Below are 18535 nucleotides of genomic sequence, written 5' to 3'. Positions count from 1 at the left end.
CTTGTGTCCTCAATTACCAGGGGATTACTGAAACTACCATGAATTTAAGAAAATGGTAGAAATGAATCCAATCTGAATTTTAAAGCATTACTTTAGATCCCCTCCCTCTAAATGTATCAATAAACATTAGAAAGTGATCCTCCTGACTACCATACAAGTTTAAGAAGATAATATTGGTTTGAAAGAATTCAAAGCTATAAATAAACAGCAACAGGCTCTTTAACCAAGGCACTGTTAGTAACATGTAAACTAGTTGTTCACACTAATCCTAATATTATCACTTAATATTAGCAAATTCGATTTTATTTTTGAAAACATATTGATGTAAATACATACACATATCGATTTGTTGTATAAATATTGCAAATCAAAACCTTTATTCACTAATAATTACCAAAAATCGTAGTTCTATCTCCTGTTATCAATGCATTCACATTGCCCGCCATGAACTTCCGGGGAACGATCCCTCGTCTACATGAACCACGTGACGATAACCGTTTTTGGACTTCCGGTGTCGTAACTCTTCTATTAAATAGCTCTGGGTGTAGCCTACCCCAGCCATACCCTGGCGCTGCCACTGGTGGCACGTATGGGGCGGGCCATTCTGCACATGCTTAAATGCGTTAAATATTTTAACGCAATTAATTCAAAAAATTAATTACCGCCGTTAACGCGATAATTTTGACAGCACTAATGTATACATGAATGCGTTGAGCCCTATGTAGCAGAACTGGGGACAAAAAAACATTTGAGTATTTATGACATCACGTCTCAGGAAAGTAGAGCTGTCATTGACAACGCTTCAGGCATCAACATATAGTAGACGTACAGACTATACTACAGCTTTTATGCAAATTCGACCAATTTAGTGTGTTTCTGGCCTGGAATATAAAGTAAGCGGCACACCCTCTATATCCAACCCAGCAGAGAGGACAATAGGAGAGGACAGTGCAACATTTGCTGTTACACACAACACACTTTGTATTCATTCTACCATGTTGTGTACTGTTTTTATACCGTTCATGCTCACTGCTTGTAGCACTTCGGGATTTGAAGTCAAATAGGAAGTGCTTTATAAATGAAACCCATTATTATTATTATTATTATTATTTGTACAAGTTACTGCACGGTATCCTTCATTTTCCATTTCATTTAATATTCTGATCCTGTTCATTAGGGCTGTGCAATTAATCGTATATTAATCTCGATTTTGGCTGGCAACGATTACGAAAACAACGTAATCGAAATAAAACGATTATTATTTTTATTAAAAAAAAGAAAAAAATGTAATTGTTATTTTTATTTTTTTTATTGGTTTTTCAGTTGAAGTATACTTAAAGTTCAGGGTAATCAACTGTTCAAATATATTTTTTCAATAAATGGATGTTTTCAAAGTAAATGGATAATCGTTTTTAATAATCGTGATATCGATTATGACCAAAATAATCGTGATTATGATTTTTGCCATAATCGCACTGCCCTACTGTTGATGTGGGTAGGCGTTTCAGTCGGCCTTGTCATACAGTGTGAACTCATTACAATTCTTAGAGGTAGAAACAGCAGGAGCTTTTCTCTGAAGGCAGAAGTCAGACTTGAACAATCTGTTAGATCTTTCCAGTAGTCATTTCAAACATCGAATCTGTTGTGAGTCAATGTTTTTGTAGTGCCCTTAAATTGTGTTTTTCGTGCACTGCTGTCATGCTTTGAAGTGCTCCGAGTGAAGAATCGTTGGCATATGTGAGTTTAATGAAACCGAATAACCTAGACAAGCTACGTCTTTCTATATTTTATTAAAAGCTATCAGGAGCCAGAACATCTCCTTGTTGAGATAAAGTTCCCCGGAGAAGCATGAGTACTGATCCTCTTTGTTTACTGAGTGGCAGGGGCGGATCTAGACAAATATTCATGGGGTGGCCAGAGGGTGGCAGGAGAATTTCAGGGGTGGCGTCCCCTGGCAGAAGTATATGCTGATTTAATCGCAGTCATATCAACAATGTTAACTTGGAAAGCCACAATATTGATATTTTAACTCAATGACATAGGTGACATTATTGTGGCACATCAGTAAAGCCTTACATATAAATATTAGGGCTGTCAAGTTAACGCGTTAATAACGCAATAATCAAACCGTGGGGTCTTATTTCATTACGTGTTGATTTCTATCAACACGTAATGTTGTATCAATGTATCGGGACTTCCTGCAACAACACCACGCCGTTATCTTGATTCTGATTGGCCAGAAGACATTATCAAAGATGTTCTATTGAGAAGAGGATCACTACGTGACAAAAGTTTTCAAAACCGTTTCTGGTCTTCGGTATTTCCAGACAAGTGGCTGCTGAAATCAATCTGACTAACTGCTGTCTGTGCAATTTACTCCGCGCCAGTTGGCGGACTTTATTTTGCTTACTTTAACATCATTTTTCAAGATGGGGCTCAGCCATTTCTTGGTATGGCTGGAGCCTACCCCAGCCATACCCTGACCGCAAATACCTAATTTCTTCCGTCTAATGAAATCACTGCCAATCATATTTCCACGCTCGCGCCAGGGGGGGAGGGTTACAAGGTTCACGTCTTGTGCTGCATTCACTTGCACTCGGACATTAGAGATTTTCTCTCATAAATGTCCGATGAGCCACAACTTTTCTTTCAAAACAAAGCTGCCAAATGGGGTGGCAGCTGGGGTGGCAAGGCCTTTTTCTGAGGTGGCAGCTGCCACCCCGTGCCACCCCGTAGAACCGCCACTGCTGAGTGGGTATTATTTATTGTCTTGAGATCAAAGCTCCTCATTTAATTGTTGGATTGTCGGATGATTCAACCTGAGAGAATACATTGCACAAAAGCACAAAATGGCCAATTTTACACACGCAGGAGCAATGGGAGTGGGGGGGGGGGGGGGGGTTGTCCGGTGCCTTGCTCAAGGGCACCACGGCAGGGCAGGAGGTGAACTGGGACCTCTCTAAGTAGCAGTCCACACTCCCTCTAGGTCTGTTCGGGGACTTGAACCGGCGACCCTACTAAGCCCCTACTGACTGGGCCACTGCCGGTGAAATTACCCTGCAATTATGTGAAAGCATCTTCCTATACATACAGCTCCTTAGTTCTTAGGTTTATAAGTGACACTCAATAGAGTCAATTTGACTGAACCAATGTATTCATAATTGATTATTGACAAAGAATGCAGAATATCTACAGAGTTAAAACTCCTTTCAAATCAATCAATCAATGTTTATTTATATAGCCCAATATCACAAATGTTACATTTGTCTCAGTGGTATTCACAGTGTGTACAGAATATCAGTATGACAATACGACACCCTCTGTCCTTAGACCCTCACATCGTACAAGGAAAAACTTCCAAAGAAAACCCAGTTTAAAGGGAAAAATGGGAGAAACCTCAGGGAGAGCAACAGAGGAGGGATCCCTCTCCAGGACGGACAGACGTGCAATAGATGCGTGTGTAAATTGAAAAGATAATACATTTGCAACATAGGTAGTCCAAATGTTTGGAAATGCATGTGTGTATAATAGGAAGATGAATCCACGAGGATATCCATCCAGGACCTATGATCCAGGACCACAGCCACGACTCAAGATCCAGCGCTCGCGATCCAGGACACAGGACCGCAGGATCATCCATGACTCCGGATCCCAGCGTATATAGACACCAAAAAGAAAGACATTTGGGGAAGCTGGGTTAATCGGAACATGAGAGTACACAGGTATAGACAGAGAGAAGGAAGAAGTAAGATGTCCCCCGACAAACTAAGGCCTATATCAGCAAAACTAGGGGCTGAATCTAATCAGCCCTAACTATAAGCTTTATCAAAAAGGAAGGTCTTAAGCGCACTCTTAAAAACGGATAGGGTGTCTGCCGCCCGAACACAAACTGGAAGCTGATTCCACAAATGTGGAGCTTGATAAGAAAAGGCTCTGGCTCCCATTGTACTTTTAAAGATTCTAGGAACAACCAACAACCCTGCATTCTTGGAACGCAATGCCTAGTAGGACAGTAGGGTATAATGAGTTCTTTAAGGTAAGATGGCGCCTGCCCATTAAGGGCTTTGTAGGCGAGAAGAAGAATTTTAAATTCTATCCTGTGTTCTATAGGGAGCCAGTGTAAGGCAGCCAGAACAGGAGTAATGTGGTCCCTTTTCCTAACGCTGGTTAGTACACGAGCCGCAGCATTTTGAATCAGCTGAAGCGACTTGATTGACTTCTTGGTACTCCCTGATAATAAAGAGTAACATGTTTGAAATAAAAAGTATTTTCACATAACATATATTTTACCTAAACTACATTCCAGGCTAGTTAATGGTTACATCCGTTTAAACACATGTATTTGACTTGGACTTTAGCAGGAAGTCAGATGTCTTTGGATTGATTTTGCTGCTCCTGCTGGGTGCCAGTAGAGATTGATTGAGGTCACGGGTTGACCTGTTTCCTAACATCAGACTCCATCAGAGATGGTCTCATGGGGGTTGCTGTGAAGCGGAGGTGAACGAGATGATGATATAATGAAGGAAAAGCTGGAAGATTATATTAATTTGTGCCAGAGGAAGAAGAGCAGGTTTTAGGTTCAAGTGTGTGTGTAATTGCCAAGTAGGCTTTGTTTCTGTTTCAACATGACGACTCAAATGTCACGACTGTTTAGGATTTTTCTCTGCAGATATTCAACTATTTATGAAAACGGTTCGGCTCTCTGTGCATAGGAATTTGTTTGTGTGCGTGTATGTACACTGAAATTGTGTGTTTCAAATCTTTTCCACATACCTGCCCAAAAAATATGTTTTCCCCCGAAAATACGTGTTGGCCCTAGCAACCAGAGTTTGTACAAACATCGACCGACTGATGTTACATTGTATGAAAAGTCCTTCTCTTTGTGTTATTTGTGTGTGTGCACGGGTGTGAGAGGGAATGAGACAATAGGGAAGAGAATTTCCCTCTGTGTGTGTGTGTGTGTGTGTGTGTGTGTGTGTGTGTGTGTGTGTGGTGTGTGTGTGTGTGTGTGTGTGTGTGTGTGTGTGTGTGTGTGTGTGTGTGGTGTGTGTGTGTGTGTGTGTGTGTGTGTGTGTGTGTGTGTGTGTGTGTGTGTGTGTGTGTGTGTGTGTGTGTGTGTGAATAGGGCCCAGTCCATTGACAGGAGTCAGTCTAATGTGGAGTGAGTCTCTGTGTTCTCTTCTCTCATGGCCAGCAGCCAGCAGAGCAACCAGCCTGACACAACAAAACAGCTGTTTGGATAACATCTCACCGTGTGTGTGTGTTTGGGTAAAACAGTGAGAGAGCATTTTAACATTGGATCTTTTGTGATATAATCAGTCACAAAACTGTTATTAAAAGTCATGAACATGCTTAAACCTTTAAGTTAAGAATGTAGATTCACAATGCTCTCTATTCTTGAAATTCAGAGCAGGGATTGCCTCCACACAACTCTCAACATTGCGCCAGCAGTTAGCGGCGGATAGCGATGCTGCCAACAAAATAAAGCAAACAACTGCAATAGTGATGAAGGAATTTACATTATAATTAATTGGGAGAACTTGTGTGTGGGTTGTTAAACTTCAGCAACAGAGCTATCGGTTGGGACAACATTATCAGCGTTAACTGGTGTAGGAGAGCAGTGCCAATCAGCGGCCATTAGCTAGCCACACACAGGAACTCAAATGCTTTAACATGCACTCATGGCCGAATTGGTTTCGCATGCACAAAGGATCACAGCGTAACCGTTTGTAATTATACCTGTTTTGATATCGGTTTGTTCAGAACATGCAGACCAGGATCTTTTTCAAAATGTAGGTACCAAACAAGACAACATCGTTTCGCAAAATTTTTGATTTGCATATACATTTTGCAGGGTTTTGCAGATCAACAGGGGTGCGGCGTAGGCGGGCGGCGTAGGCGGGCGGCGTAGGCGGGCGGCGTAGCCGGGCGGCGTAGCCGACGTAAAAGTCAGGACGCCTTCGGTATGCGTTCTTTGGTCTGAGGTTTGTGTGTAGCGGCCTTAACTCCGCCATGTTAAATTGCCCGAACTCACAGCAGAAATAAACAGACTTACACCCGAAATTAAAAACGGTTATGGTCTTTAAATCGAATCACGGAGACTTCGTTCATATTTGATACAGTCTATCAATGGAGACAGTGTGTGAAGGCATACAGTAACGTTGATGTCTTTATAATAGAATTTGCCCATCACAGTTTCTGTTTTAGAGTTTGAGAGTTTGTTCACACAAATCTGAAAAGATATGTCCACTCTAAGACAAATAATGGACACACATTGAAAGCAAATTGCGCACATAAACTCAGTCAGGCACTGGTCTGGTTGGAAAGAGAGGGAGAGGGAAAAGGAGTGAGTGAAAGCAGAGATGGGAGATATTTGTTAGCCTGTGTTGTGCTAAATGTCAACCCATCCAATTCTGCATGAGGCTGTTTAAAAGGAGAGTAAAGGCTAAAGATAATAGCCTTCACTCTCGCTCTCCTCCCTCCTCCTCTTCCTTTGCTCTCTCACACAACAAACTATTTTGCACTGCTCCAAACGCAACTTCCTATAAATCACCACCATGTTGCACGACATCGCCACCAGCCCTGCTTGATGAAACTGAAATTGTAAAAGACATTACAGTTGAGATAGATGAGTTGTGATACACGGATATGAACGGACAACAGTGCCGGAAACTAATGGATTCATGAATGCACTTTCCAGCTATTATGTTCCATTAGACATTTCCCCTTTTCTGCAGGAAATGTAGACCTCTGTATCCTCAGACTGTGCAGGTTAGGAAGCAAATACCATCATTGGAAAAGTGTCAAGCAATTATCTGTCTGTGCAGGTGTTTTCTGTTACTTACCAGAAGTGGTGCTAATGCATCTCGGCTGTTTAGGCTAATTAGCCATGTTCCGATATAGTTCCGAAATGTCGCGTTCAAACCAAAAAGAGCCGGAACTAAAATGAGTTAATCAGAACCTTTTTTACCCCATTTTCCGTCCGTCCCTGCAGAGAGCAGGGACTTTCGTGGGAGAAAAAGGTTCCTAGGTCTGATTGGCTGGGCGGATTGCAAACCACGCCTCGAAAAACTCCAAAAAAGTGTTGTGAAGCCGCCATTTTATTATCCTCGCATTAGCATTATTAGCATTAGCATTAGCCCTGCGCACAAATGTAGAGAGACTAACTTATGGCAACACAAAAGAAAACATGAGAGCGGTGGAGATGAGGAGGTGTCGGCGTTCTGGCGATTTACTCGGAAGGCTTCAGTAGAAGCAGCTGGGAGTCCCAGCAGCTTCTACTGAAGCCTTCCGAGTAAATCGAGTAAATCCCCAACTCCGGGACTTCCTGCCGGGGACTCCGGGTGGCAGTATACGCCGTGAAGTTGTTAGCGGCCTGCCAGTAAACCCAAAGCAGAAGAAGAAGAAGAAGAAGAAGAAGAAGAAGAAGAAGAAGAAGAAGAAGAAGAAGAAGAAGAAGAAGAAGAAGAAGAAGAAGAAGAAGAAGAAGAAGAAGAGACGTCAGCGGCTTCATTTGCCTAATCCTCCCCCAGGGACTTATTCCGGTGAACTAAGTTCTCATGAACCTTTGTGGGAAAAGTATTGCGGTTAGAATGTGCCTATCGATTTCCTGAGAAAATGTAGCTGGAGCAGAGTGGCTCAGACGGACCGAATATGTGTCCAAAGCCGAGCCATGGTGCTTTGACAAACCTTAATAAAGGGTAGATTTGGTGGGAGTCATTGTAGGTGATATATCGAGTTCTTCTTCATACGGTTTTAGGATGACAGGAGAGAAAACGCTAAGTGTGCATCAACTTTTGCCCTAACAATATCTGAAACAACCAATACAGTACGAAAGCCAACAGTGGAGGGGTAAGAAATGGACTGTTCGGCGACAGTGAAAGGAAAATGGCTCCATCTTTTCCTGCGAGGCCCTCTGCCAGTTTCCAACTGTGGGAAGGGAGTTAAAACACATTGAATGTTTATTTTTCCAATAAACAAAAGCAATATATTATTTCAAAGGTTTTCCCAAAAAGGCTTTTATGCCCCTCAGGATCAGAACAAGGGGAAAAGAAAAACAACCGAAAAACAGATTTCTTGAAAGATAATGTCAAAGCCTAACTGTTGAGAACATTTAACCAAAACCAATATATATGAATACCAATGCTACATATCCAAACAACAGCAAGCAGAGCAGAGGGACAGATCTGTGGAAACTGGGCTAATATGCTCAGATAATTTATGTCATTGGACTCGGTTCTGGTTTTTGAAGAAGAGTTACTGTTCCTGGCACTTTGCTGCAGTTGCAAAAACCCTCCGTTGCCAAGCCCTCTTTGGAAAGCAAGGGCTTCTATTCTGGTGCAAGTTTGTATAAAACTATGATTGAATCACCCTTTCCAGCTCGGGATCCTCATATCTAATGCTAAGGCCAAGTGACAAACATCTCCCCCCCCCCTTCTGTCTCCTGACCTTGTTAAGTAAAGAAAGGAGGAGCGTAGGAGGGGGAACACGTCATGTTTTGTAGATGCCGGCAGATAACTTCTGTCAAGGGTTTCTGAGGTAAATGGTGCATTGAGCGCAGACAGACTCACATTAAAGAAATGAAGACAGGCACTGAACACAAGACCTTCTCCAGACCTGGCTCTAATCCAACCAGAGGAGATATCCAGGTCATCTGTTCTGGGCCCTAAATGATCAAAGCATTTGTTGAACAAGTTCTAAATGTGTGTGTAGGAACTCTTCGTAATAAAGTTGGTATTTATCCAACAGCTCATGCCCACATTCATGCAATAAACAGTGATAACTCTCACTTGCTACTGTATACATCCGTCTACTCATGCCTGAACTGGTTCATTTACATACAGAAGGCCAAATATGGAAATTAGCTATTAGCTATAATCTGGCATATTGCATATCTTCTCTTTGCTGAGATTAATGTTTTTGTATGCATGGTCCTTCTATAAATAAATAAAATAAATACAGAAGGCCAAATATGGTCAACAAAAAAACAGCCTTCAAATGGACTTTAAGGTGAATCGCTTTCCTCAATAAGTCAAAGGCAAGCTAATTTGTTTGGAGACATGATAGATAACTCTTAAAACACTTTTTTTTATAATTTGTCATTGCCAGAAATTTAAAGGAGGAATCAAGTGTATCAAGTACACTGAGATGAAGGGAGGAGGGACAGGGTAGAGAAGAAAAGATTCAAAGCTTTTATTGTCATTTGCACATAGCTACAGTGTATATATCAGTGAACATCTTAGGTCACAGGCTCCTCCAACAGTGCAACACCATGAAACAGATACAATAGTTTGCATGTTGCGGACAAGGTTAAAAGCACACGATGAAAAGTAAACAAACACTGAAATAATACGAAAAAAAGGCAGAGTTGGAGAGGCGCCAAAGACACGGCAGCCATCATCACCTGCGCCATCTGAAAGGTGAGCGTTTAACAGGACGACAGCAAAATCAAGTTGGTACACTGTATTTAGATCTTATTTTTCTGTCTTGTTTATAACGAGCAAATTGTGTGATTACGGTTAGTCAGGATTCGGGTTTCCTCACCATGAAAGGTGTCCCGTTCTGCCACGACAGATTTTGCAAAACTGTTGTAAAGGTGATACACAAACACATTCTGCACATGGGACATTGCCACAACGCCAGATGAACTACACTCACACACTAAACTCAGGAGAACAGCTGGTCCACCTTAATCAGCCCTCCATTAGTTTGAGTTGTTGACGCTGCTAGCTTCGAGGCTAACCAGAGACCGCTAGTTCCTTTTGCTTTTTCTTCTTGACCGTACATCATTAATAAATTGCTTTCACACAATGTGGGTGTTTCTCAATGTCCCTCCGAGTCCGGTCCTTCAGAAGTGAGGCAAGAATCCTTTCTAGCCTCGGAAAACGAAGAATGGTGGAACAGGCTAACAGGCTAACAGGCTAACAGGTGTGCGTCATATGCGAGGCCCCGCCTTAAATGGAGCGCGATGTCCGCTAAAGATTTGGAAATTGGATTTTAAGACCGCGGAGTCTACACATGTGCAGCCTCAAAATTTCCCGCAACGAAGGATGCCGGCCTCGGTAGAATTCCAAGCATCCTGGACATTGGGACAGTCCTTCGGTGGCACTCGATGACGTAGCATCCTTGAAATAGTGGCTCTGGAGCAGCTTTCCTCGACATTGAGAAACACCCTGTCTCTGCCTATCACTTTTAATTTTGTAAAACAGTGTTCACGTCTACGTAGTACTCCCCAAAATACAGTGAGATTAGATCAGGGGTGTCCAAACTTTTTTCACCGAGGGTCACATACAGTACAGAAAAATATACGAAGGCCTGGGCCACTCCCTAGGTATATTGCCTCAGTCATAAGTTAAATTATAAGTCAGCAAAATTAATCAAATGGTAAATTATGCTTGATACTTGAACATGCCTATATCACAGCTCTCCATAGGGTTTCATTTATTTCGCTGGCAGCTCATCCCTCAGTTCGCTTATAATAAGGGGAAATATGAAGGGTATATTTCAAGCTTGTTAGGTAAATAAGTTATTGGGCCTACGATATGTTAGACTACTGTGTCATATATTTTTACATATATATTTAAGAAGTACAATATAAGAAAAGCACAAGTTTCATTTGTGGGCCGTATTACATTATACTTTTAGAATTAGCTGAGGGCCGATTCAAAATGGTCCACGAGCCGTAGTTTGGACACCCTGTCTTAGATCATATCTCTCAGCCTTAAGTGTGATTAATATAAGCCAGGAGTAAAGATAGTCAACTTTACATAGGTTACAGCGGATTTAAAATGTGACCTGGAGAGAGCATACCAATCTCATTATGTAGCAGAACATCCCTTCAAATATCTCAACTGCAGCATAAGCCAGTTCTGAACCATTGATCCGTTAGCATTCACCCAACAAGGAGTACATTTGGATTACTTAGTATCTACATTTGTTTACTGGCCACATCTATTTGGATCATATTCTCTATAAAGATAACAAGGTCAAAGTAAGCTGTTCTGGTTTGAATCTGTTGACCGAGGTCCAATTGTCCAAAATTAAGTAAAAAGATTCTCTCCTGAATAGAGTTTCAAACTATTCCTCAGCTTCAAAAGAGCTAACCTTAACTTGTTATGAAACAAAAACATAGACATTCCAGTGTATGGGATTGTCACATATTCTGGTTTGTGGTGGAGGAACGAATATCATTTTTTACTGACAACATGCAATCTGCGTTTCAAATGTTTGTTTGAATTATTATTTATGAGAGATCAAATCGGAAAAGGAATGGAAGAGGATGGACAATTCAGCATAACTTTCACCACAACAATGAGACGTGTGTGTGTGTGTGTGTGTGTGTGTGTGTGTGTGTGTGTGTGTGTGTGTGTGTGTGTGTGGTGTGTGTGTGTGTGTGTGTGTGTGTGTGTGTGTGTGTGTGTGTGTGTGGTCTAGCATTACTATACTTGTGGGGACCTAAAACTGTTTACACAGTCACGTGTGGGGACTCGCCGCCCTCATGGGGACAAATTGGAGGTCCCCATGAGGGAATCATTCATTTTAGGGTGAAGACTTGGTTAGGTTTAGGGTTAGGATTAGGGTTAGGCATGTGTTGGTTATGGTTAAGGTTAGGATAAGTCTCCAGGAAATGCATGTAAGTCAATGTAATGTCCCCTGAAGTGATGTATACAAATGTGTGTGTGTGTGTGTGTGTGTGTGTGTGTGTGTGTGTGTGTGTGTGTGTGTGTGTGTGTGTGTGTGTGTGTGTGTGTGTGTGTGTGTGTGTGTGTGTGTGTGTGTGTGTGTGTGTGTGTGTGTGTGTGTGTGTGTGTGTGTGTGTGTGTGTGTGTGTGTGTGTGTGTGTGTGTGTGTGTGTGTGTGTGTGTGTGTGTGTGATAAGTGCCACAGATGCTGAAGAGCAAAACAATGACAAAAGTGTTGGGAAGCAGAAATAAAACAAAACATATTTATCCCATCCAAACAACATTTGGCGGCCAAGAAATCTCCTTTTAACTCTGCGTCTCTGGCAGCTCTGTACGTGTGATTGAGTCAGTTTGTCTGCTTGTGAAGTTGTAATGCTTTTCCATTATGAATCACTTTTATTATTCATAATTAAGAAAAGCAGGGAGCCTATTGCTACAAAACTAAACAAAAACACCTGTTCAGTAATACAGCTGGCCCATAATCCCATTCGTTAATTGGAAGTACACTGAAAAAAAAGGCCGTTGGATTAACATGATTTTAATATGGACATCGGTTGCACATATGTACATGTATACTCAAAACTATTCCATTATGTTAAAGACACACAACTATGTTATGTCAAAGAAACATGACATTGTTATGTTAATGTGAACATTTCCTTTAATATAGGTATATTCATTTACCCTATGTTTAACCAACATGACTTTTTTATGTTCATTTTAGGCTTTTAATATGCTCAGTATATTTAACTTGTACCTGTTAAAGCAACATGATTTCTTTATTTAAGCTTCACTGTAAAAAGTCTGTTGGACTTAAATAATAAAAAACATGGACATCGGTTGCATATATTAAAAACATGTGTGCTCAAAACTATTCCATTATGTTAGCTTTTCAGTGTAGTCTGGCTATTAAACAAAAAACAGGGATGTTCACATACTTTAGGGTTTAGGCTACTATGTGGTGTTTCAATAAATACATATTTTAAAGCCCAACAAAAAAAATCAAAAGATCAAATATTACTTCTGCTGACCACAAACTCTCTCATTGAGGTTCACACACAGCCCCTTGAGAAGACAATCCCGGCCTAAATCGACATCATCAACCTAAGTGAAGGGGAATAAGAAAATAAAGAATCTGTTTTGCTCAATTAAATGTGTACACTATTGACTCGATGTATAATTTCCTTAAAATGAATTCTTACTTGAGTCATGTTTGACATAATACAGTTCAGACGCTGGCCTATCTGTCCTCCTCTATTATCAAAAACCTTCAGAAGTTTGTCAGATAGCACATCCAGCTGAGAGAGAACTCTTGATTGGAGGGGCAGGGTTGTCCAAAGCGACTTAAAATAAGTATTACTGTAATATAAGACTACATATAAGAAACACCCTTATAGCCATTTCAACAAACAAAACATCACTTTTGTGAAGGAGGCTTTATCGCAGAATGTTTTACCTCTCACTTTCTGAATAACTTTTGCCTAATAAATCAGAAAATGTGTATATCCCTGCAATGTTTGCCGTATGTAATACTATCCCTATCCCTGCAATGTTATCCCTATCCCTGTAATGTGTGCAGGTCTCCCTTGAAAGATAGATCAATGATCTCAATGGGATACACCTGGATAAATAAAGGTTTGAAATGAAAATGTTATGAATACATATTCAGAAATTCTCAGACTAATACCAGTTTTCAATTAGTTAAAGATCAAGTTTAAGTTAGTCAAGTAAATCACACAACACATTTGAATACTCACCATTTACTACAGAGCCTTTGGAACAATGTTCAAAGCAAGGCTGAGGTCAATCTTCTCCACACCAATTGCCTATCACAGAAAAACATATTTGAAATTATTTCATTCTTCACACACAAATAAAACAAAAATGTTCTGCTCCTTAAAGGCAACATTTACCATTTAATGATGCACCTTTAGGTTAATATGAACCGACTTCGGCCAAGATGGGCGCCTCCAGTGTAAAAATCTGCAGTGGCCTATACTAATGCAATGAGTACGACTTTGTACGGAGCCATACACATCTGCGTTGCGAGCTCATTTCCATTGGTTTCAATGGAGACGTGCACTGCAGCAGCGCGCACCGCTCGTCATGTGACGAGGAACAACCAATCACAACCGAGAAACATCTCAACTTCTGTAAACACAAGTGTACGGCAAATATGGAAGATAAGTTCATTTCACAGCGGGTGGATCGTAACCCTTACTTGATCTGTCCGGCATGTCCCCATATTCATGGTATGTGCACCGCTGCTAAAACACAATCATTAATATCCTCCACTTTCCAGTATCAAGTGTCGCTTTCCGGTGTTGCAGTATAACTTGAGTCATGACAACTGGCGACATTCTATTATTTTCGTCATAGGAATCCGGGGCGTGTACATTGAGGACCCATTGTTGATTTACCAGGAAATAAACATGTCGATCGCCTCGTTTGTCGTTTACATTACATTACATTACATTGCATTTAGCTGACGCTTTTATCCAAAGCGACTTACAATAAGTACATTCGACCAGGAAGACACAACCTTGAAGAAAACAGAATCATATAAGTACATCAGGTTTCATAGAGCCAATCATTCAAGTGCTACTCAACTGGCTATAGATAAGCCAGTCCTTTATTAGCATATAAGTGCTCTGTTAGCAGTTCTTTGTTAATAATTCTATCGCTCGAGGTGGAGTCGAAAGAGATGAGTTTTCAGTCTGCGCCGGAAGATGTGTAAGCTTTCTGCTGTCCTGATGTCAATGGGGAGCTCATTCCACCATTTTGGAGCCAGGATAGCAAACCCACGTGTTTTTGCTGATGGGAACTTGGGTCCCCTTCGCAGTGAGGGTGCAGTGAGCTGTTTGGCTGATGCAGAGCGGAGTGCACGCGCTGGGGTGTACAGTTTAACCATGTCCTGGATGTAGGAAAGGCCAGATCAATTCGCAGCATGGTACGCAAGTACCATTGTCTTGAAGTGGATTCTAGCAGTTACCGGAAGCCAGTGGAGGGAGCGGAGGAGCGGCGTGGTGTGGGAACATTTAGGAAGGTTGAAGACCAGACGAGCCGCTGCATTCTGGATGAGCTGCAGAGGTCGGATGGCACATGCAGGTAGACCAGCCAGGAGGGAGTTGCAGTAGTCTAGGCGTGAGCTGACGAAAGCCTGGACCAGAACCTGCGTCGCTTTCTGGGTCAGCTGGGGACGTATCTTCCTGATGTTATAAAGCGTGTATGTGCAGCAGCGGGTTGTAGCAGCGATGTTTGCAGTGAAGGACAGGTTGTTATCTAGGATCACACCCAGATTCCTTGCAGTCTGAGTCGGGGAAACAACAGAGGTGCCAATGTTGATTGTTAGGTCAAGAGAGGGACAATCTTTTCCCGGAAGGAAAAGCAGTTCAGTCTTGTCAAGGTTGAGCTTGAGGTGATGAGCGGACATCCACTGAGAGATGTCAGCTAGACAAGCAGAGATGCGTGCGACGACCTGGGTCTCTGAGCGGGGGAAGGACAGAATTAATTGGGTGTCGTCAGCGTAGCAGTGGTATGAAAAACCATGCGGGCTAATGACTGATCCGAGCGAGTTTGTGTACAGGGAGAAGAGGAGGGGACCAAGAACAGAGCCCTGACATTCATCTTTTGCTATATCTGCCTTGCTACGATCACTTTGATGCACATTCAGTACTCGTATGTGAGGTTGTGGGTGAGAGGTGGATATCGTGACGCTTACAGGGAGGTATCGAACATTACAAAGTAGGTGACTGTGTGGATGCCTGTTCAAAACATAGCAAACTTGAATAAATCATTTAAATTATATATTTGTGTCCGACTTTCATTTGTACATCGTTCTTAATGTGATGTATAGTAGCTTTGATAGCTGTCCATACCTTCAGACAGCCTAAAAGTAAAACACAAGTCGTTTATTCACATCGAGACGACTGGATCACTCATGACAAGTTGTGATCAGCTCCGATTAAATTGTGATATAAATGCTGTAGCTATTCTCCAGGGAGCACGTTTTTTTTATGAAATACCTGTATCCCTCTCATCACAACAAGACTCTATACTGTGCAGGAAAAACAATTAGGCTACATGAAAATAACCTTGATGCATCGGAATGAAACACACAAACTATCTGTGGTGTCTTGCACTTCAGGGCCACCGTACAAAACATTTCTAAAACAAGCATCTTTTGTTGCTGGTGTGACATTAATGTTTGGTTTAATATGTCTAACATCCAGAAACCCTCTAATCACACAGTCTCTATGTGTTCCTCCTGTATCCCGCTTATGGCAGATGCTTTTGCTCTGTAAGGCAGCAAGGGTCGTCAGTTCAGAGCTGTAAAGTCAATAAAAGCAATTAGATATGAAATCACTTCAGAGAGCGGGTGATTTCTATCGGAAATCTTCTGATCTGTGCCCTGTCTGAGCTGCCTGGACAAATACAACCACGCTGCGGGAAGAGCTCGATTGATCCGAGGAAACGGTGTGAGACAAAGACAATTCTGTGGCAGAGGCAGGCTTATCACAGATTTGTGAGGAAACATGAACAAGATTGTAGTTCGTTTCAGAGATTAAAGATGAGTTGAATGTTTGATTTAAAGGGTTCTACTTAGGCTGCGGCCACACAAGGACGAAAACGGCTAAACGCATAGGATTAACGCAAACGCAATCGCAAACAAGTTTCCGTCCACACGCAATAGTTATCCGGATAGTGTCTGTCCACACGAGACCGCTCCGTTTAGCTCCAACCGCTGGAGAAGCTGCAGTACATATGCAGGAGCCTGTACGTGGCGCTGTAACTTCCTCCACAAAAGCAGCGAAGAAGCATGGTTGTCATGGTTGCCCTTCTGTTTATTCTCCGCGGTGGGGGCCGAGGGAACCGGGCAGAGTTTTTCGCCAGTCAGCGTGTATTAAAGTTTAAATCTTCCGGACAAAATTATAAAAGTGCCGGTCAAAGGTCTTCTTTGTTATTTATTGAGCTTTAAAACAAATGAATAACGACTCTATATAATATAATAATAACATACACGGAGCCTCTCTTTTTCCTCCCTCTCTTCGGACAGCGCCAGTGTCTGTCTCATGCAGCAGCTGATCCAGTAATGAGTGACCCGGCCGACAGTAAAAATAAACATATTTATAACTAGTTTAGGTAGTTTGAGAGGTAATTAAAATAGCTAAGGGTGATGATCTGACTTGAAGTGTGTGTTTTGCTGCAGCGGGAGGAGCTGCAGGTGAGCAGAGCTGCGTGTCTCCGTCCTGTCAGATTAGACTTCACTCGCGTTTAGGTCCATATCGAGAGAAAGATAAATAATCTGAATTCAGTGTGCAGTTTACTTTGACGCGGGGGTGAGCAGCAGAGGTGGGGAGAGGCGGGAAATGATCGTATAGGGCGTACACACGGAGCCGTTGGACCCCCCAGAGAGTTGCGTATGCCTTTCTATCCACCTTGGGACCCGTTATCGTTTCCTCAGTCGTTTAGTGCCGTATTCGGTCGTCCTCGTGTGGCCGAACGGTCTATATGCAGTGTTGTGCTAGTTACTGAAAACCAGTAACTAATTACCATTACTAGTAAAAAGTAACTCAGTTACTTTTCTGATTACTTACACCAAAAAGTAATGCGTTACTGTGAAAAGTAACGTTTTAGTTACTTAAAAAAGGGCTCCCATTATATTAATGCCCTTATCCTTCATTTCAGTACTGTTATTGCATTGGAGAATAATACAATCTGTTGATCAACTTGACATGCATTATATGCAATCTGGATAGCATCGATATTAGCTGGCTTTACATTTGTGTATATTCTTTCTCCAGGTAGTTGGAAAAAGTTTTCCGTTTCATATGCCGTGTGCCGCCCGGACATGCTATCATGCTAACTAGCTCCCTGAAAGCGGGTGACTCCACTGTAGCAATAGCCTGCATGTGTTCTACAACATACCGTGCAATGGCTTTATCGACTTTTCCCTGGCTAGCAGTCCCTCGGTTAAAATCCAGCCGCTGTTGCTTAGGTGCAGGTGGAGTGGCGTCGGCTGAGTCTCTGTGGTCTTAGCTACTAGCTTCGTCCCAGCATGTTGTTTTTGCAGATGTTTTAAGAGATTTGAATGACTGGTTAGGGCAGTAGATAGGCTCTTTGACCCGCCAGGACACGACTTACATTTAACTAAAACGTTCTTTTCTTTGTGCTCGACAAAACTGAAATAGTGAGAATATCTCCAGGTGGAGAAACTAGACTTGAGCTCCGCCGCCGCCATGATAGTCTTGTTAGTAAACAACACACACACGCCCACAGCCCGTCTCCGCATGTGACACAGGAAGTATTTAAGTACATTTACTCAAGTACTGTACTTAAGTACAGTTCTCATCTCTGTTCACCTGGCTGTTGACTATATAAAAAAACTAACGGAGTAACGCACCATGTAGTAACGGTAACTGAGTTACTGAATTTAAAAAGTAATGCGTTAGAGTACTAGTTACTGCCAAAAATAACGGCGTTACAGTAACGCCTTACTTTGTAATGCGTTAGTCCCAACACTGTCTATATGACACTAAACAGTAACGCAAACGACCGTTTTCGTCCTCGTGTGGCCGGGGCCTTAGTGTAAAATCCTCCTAATTACACTTAAATGTACGAGCTTTAAATTGTGCCTTTCAGGTTTTTGGCTCTAAACAGCCGAAATGACCAAGAGACATTTCAGTATAACAATCTAAACATTAGCATTATTACACATTAGTCCTAGCGTCTGAATTCACACTAGTGTTTCTGTCTGTGAGGCTGCAATTAGACACATGCTGATTGTGTTACATTACATGTTACTTGTTAGACGCTTTTATCCAAAGCGACTTACATACTCAACACTGTGGACA

The 18535-nt window shown here is 41.9% G+C and overlaps 1 protein-coding gene across 5 annotated transcripts in view; it reads left to right on the top strand.

Moving 5' to 3' along the window:
* The window catches only part of kcnq5a (potassium voltage-gated channel, KQT-like subfamily, member 5a), a 128132-nt gene that overhangs the window by 14898 nt on the left and 94699 nt on the right, over positions 1-18535 (top strand). The window lies entirely within an intron of this gene.

The sequence above is a fragment of the Pseudochaenichthys georgianus genome, chromosome 15 (genome assembly GCF_902827115.2).
Source record: "Pseudochaenichthys georgianus chromosome 15, fPseGeo1.2, whole genome shotgun sequence".
Classification (NCBI taxonomy): Eukaryota; Metazoa; Chordata; class Actinopteri; order Perciformes; family Channichthyidae; genus Pseudochaenichthys; species Pseudochaenichthys georgianus.
This window is presented reverse-complemented; position numbering and strand designations above follow the sequence as displayed.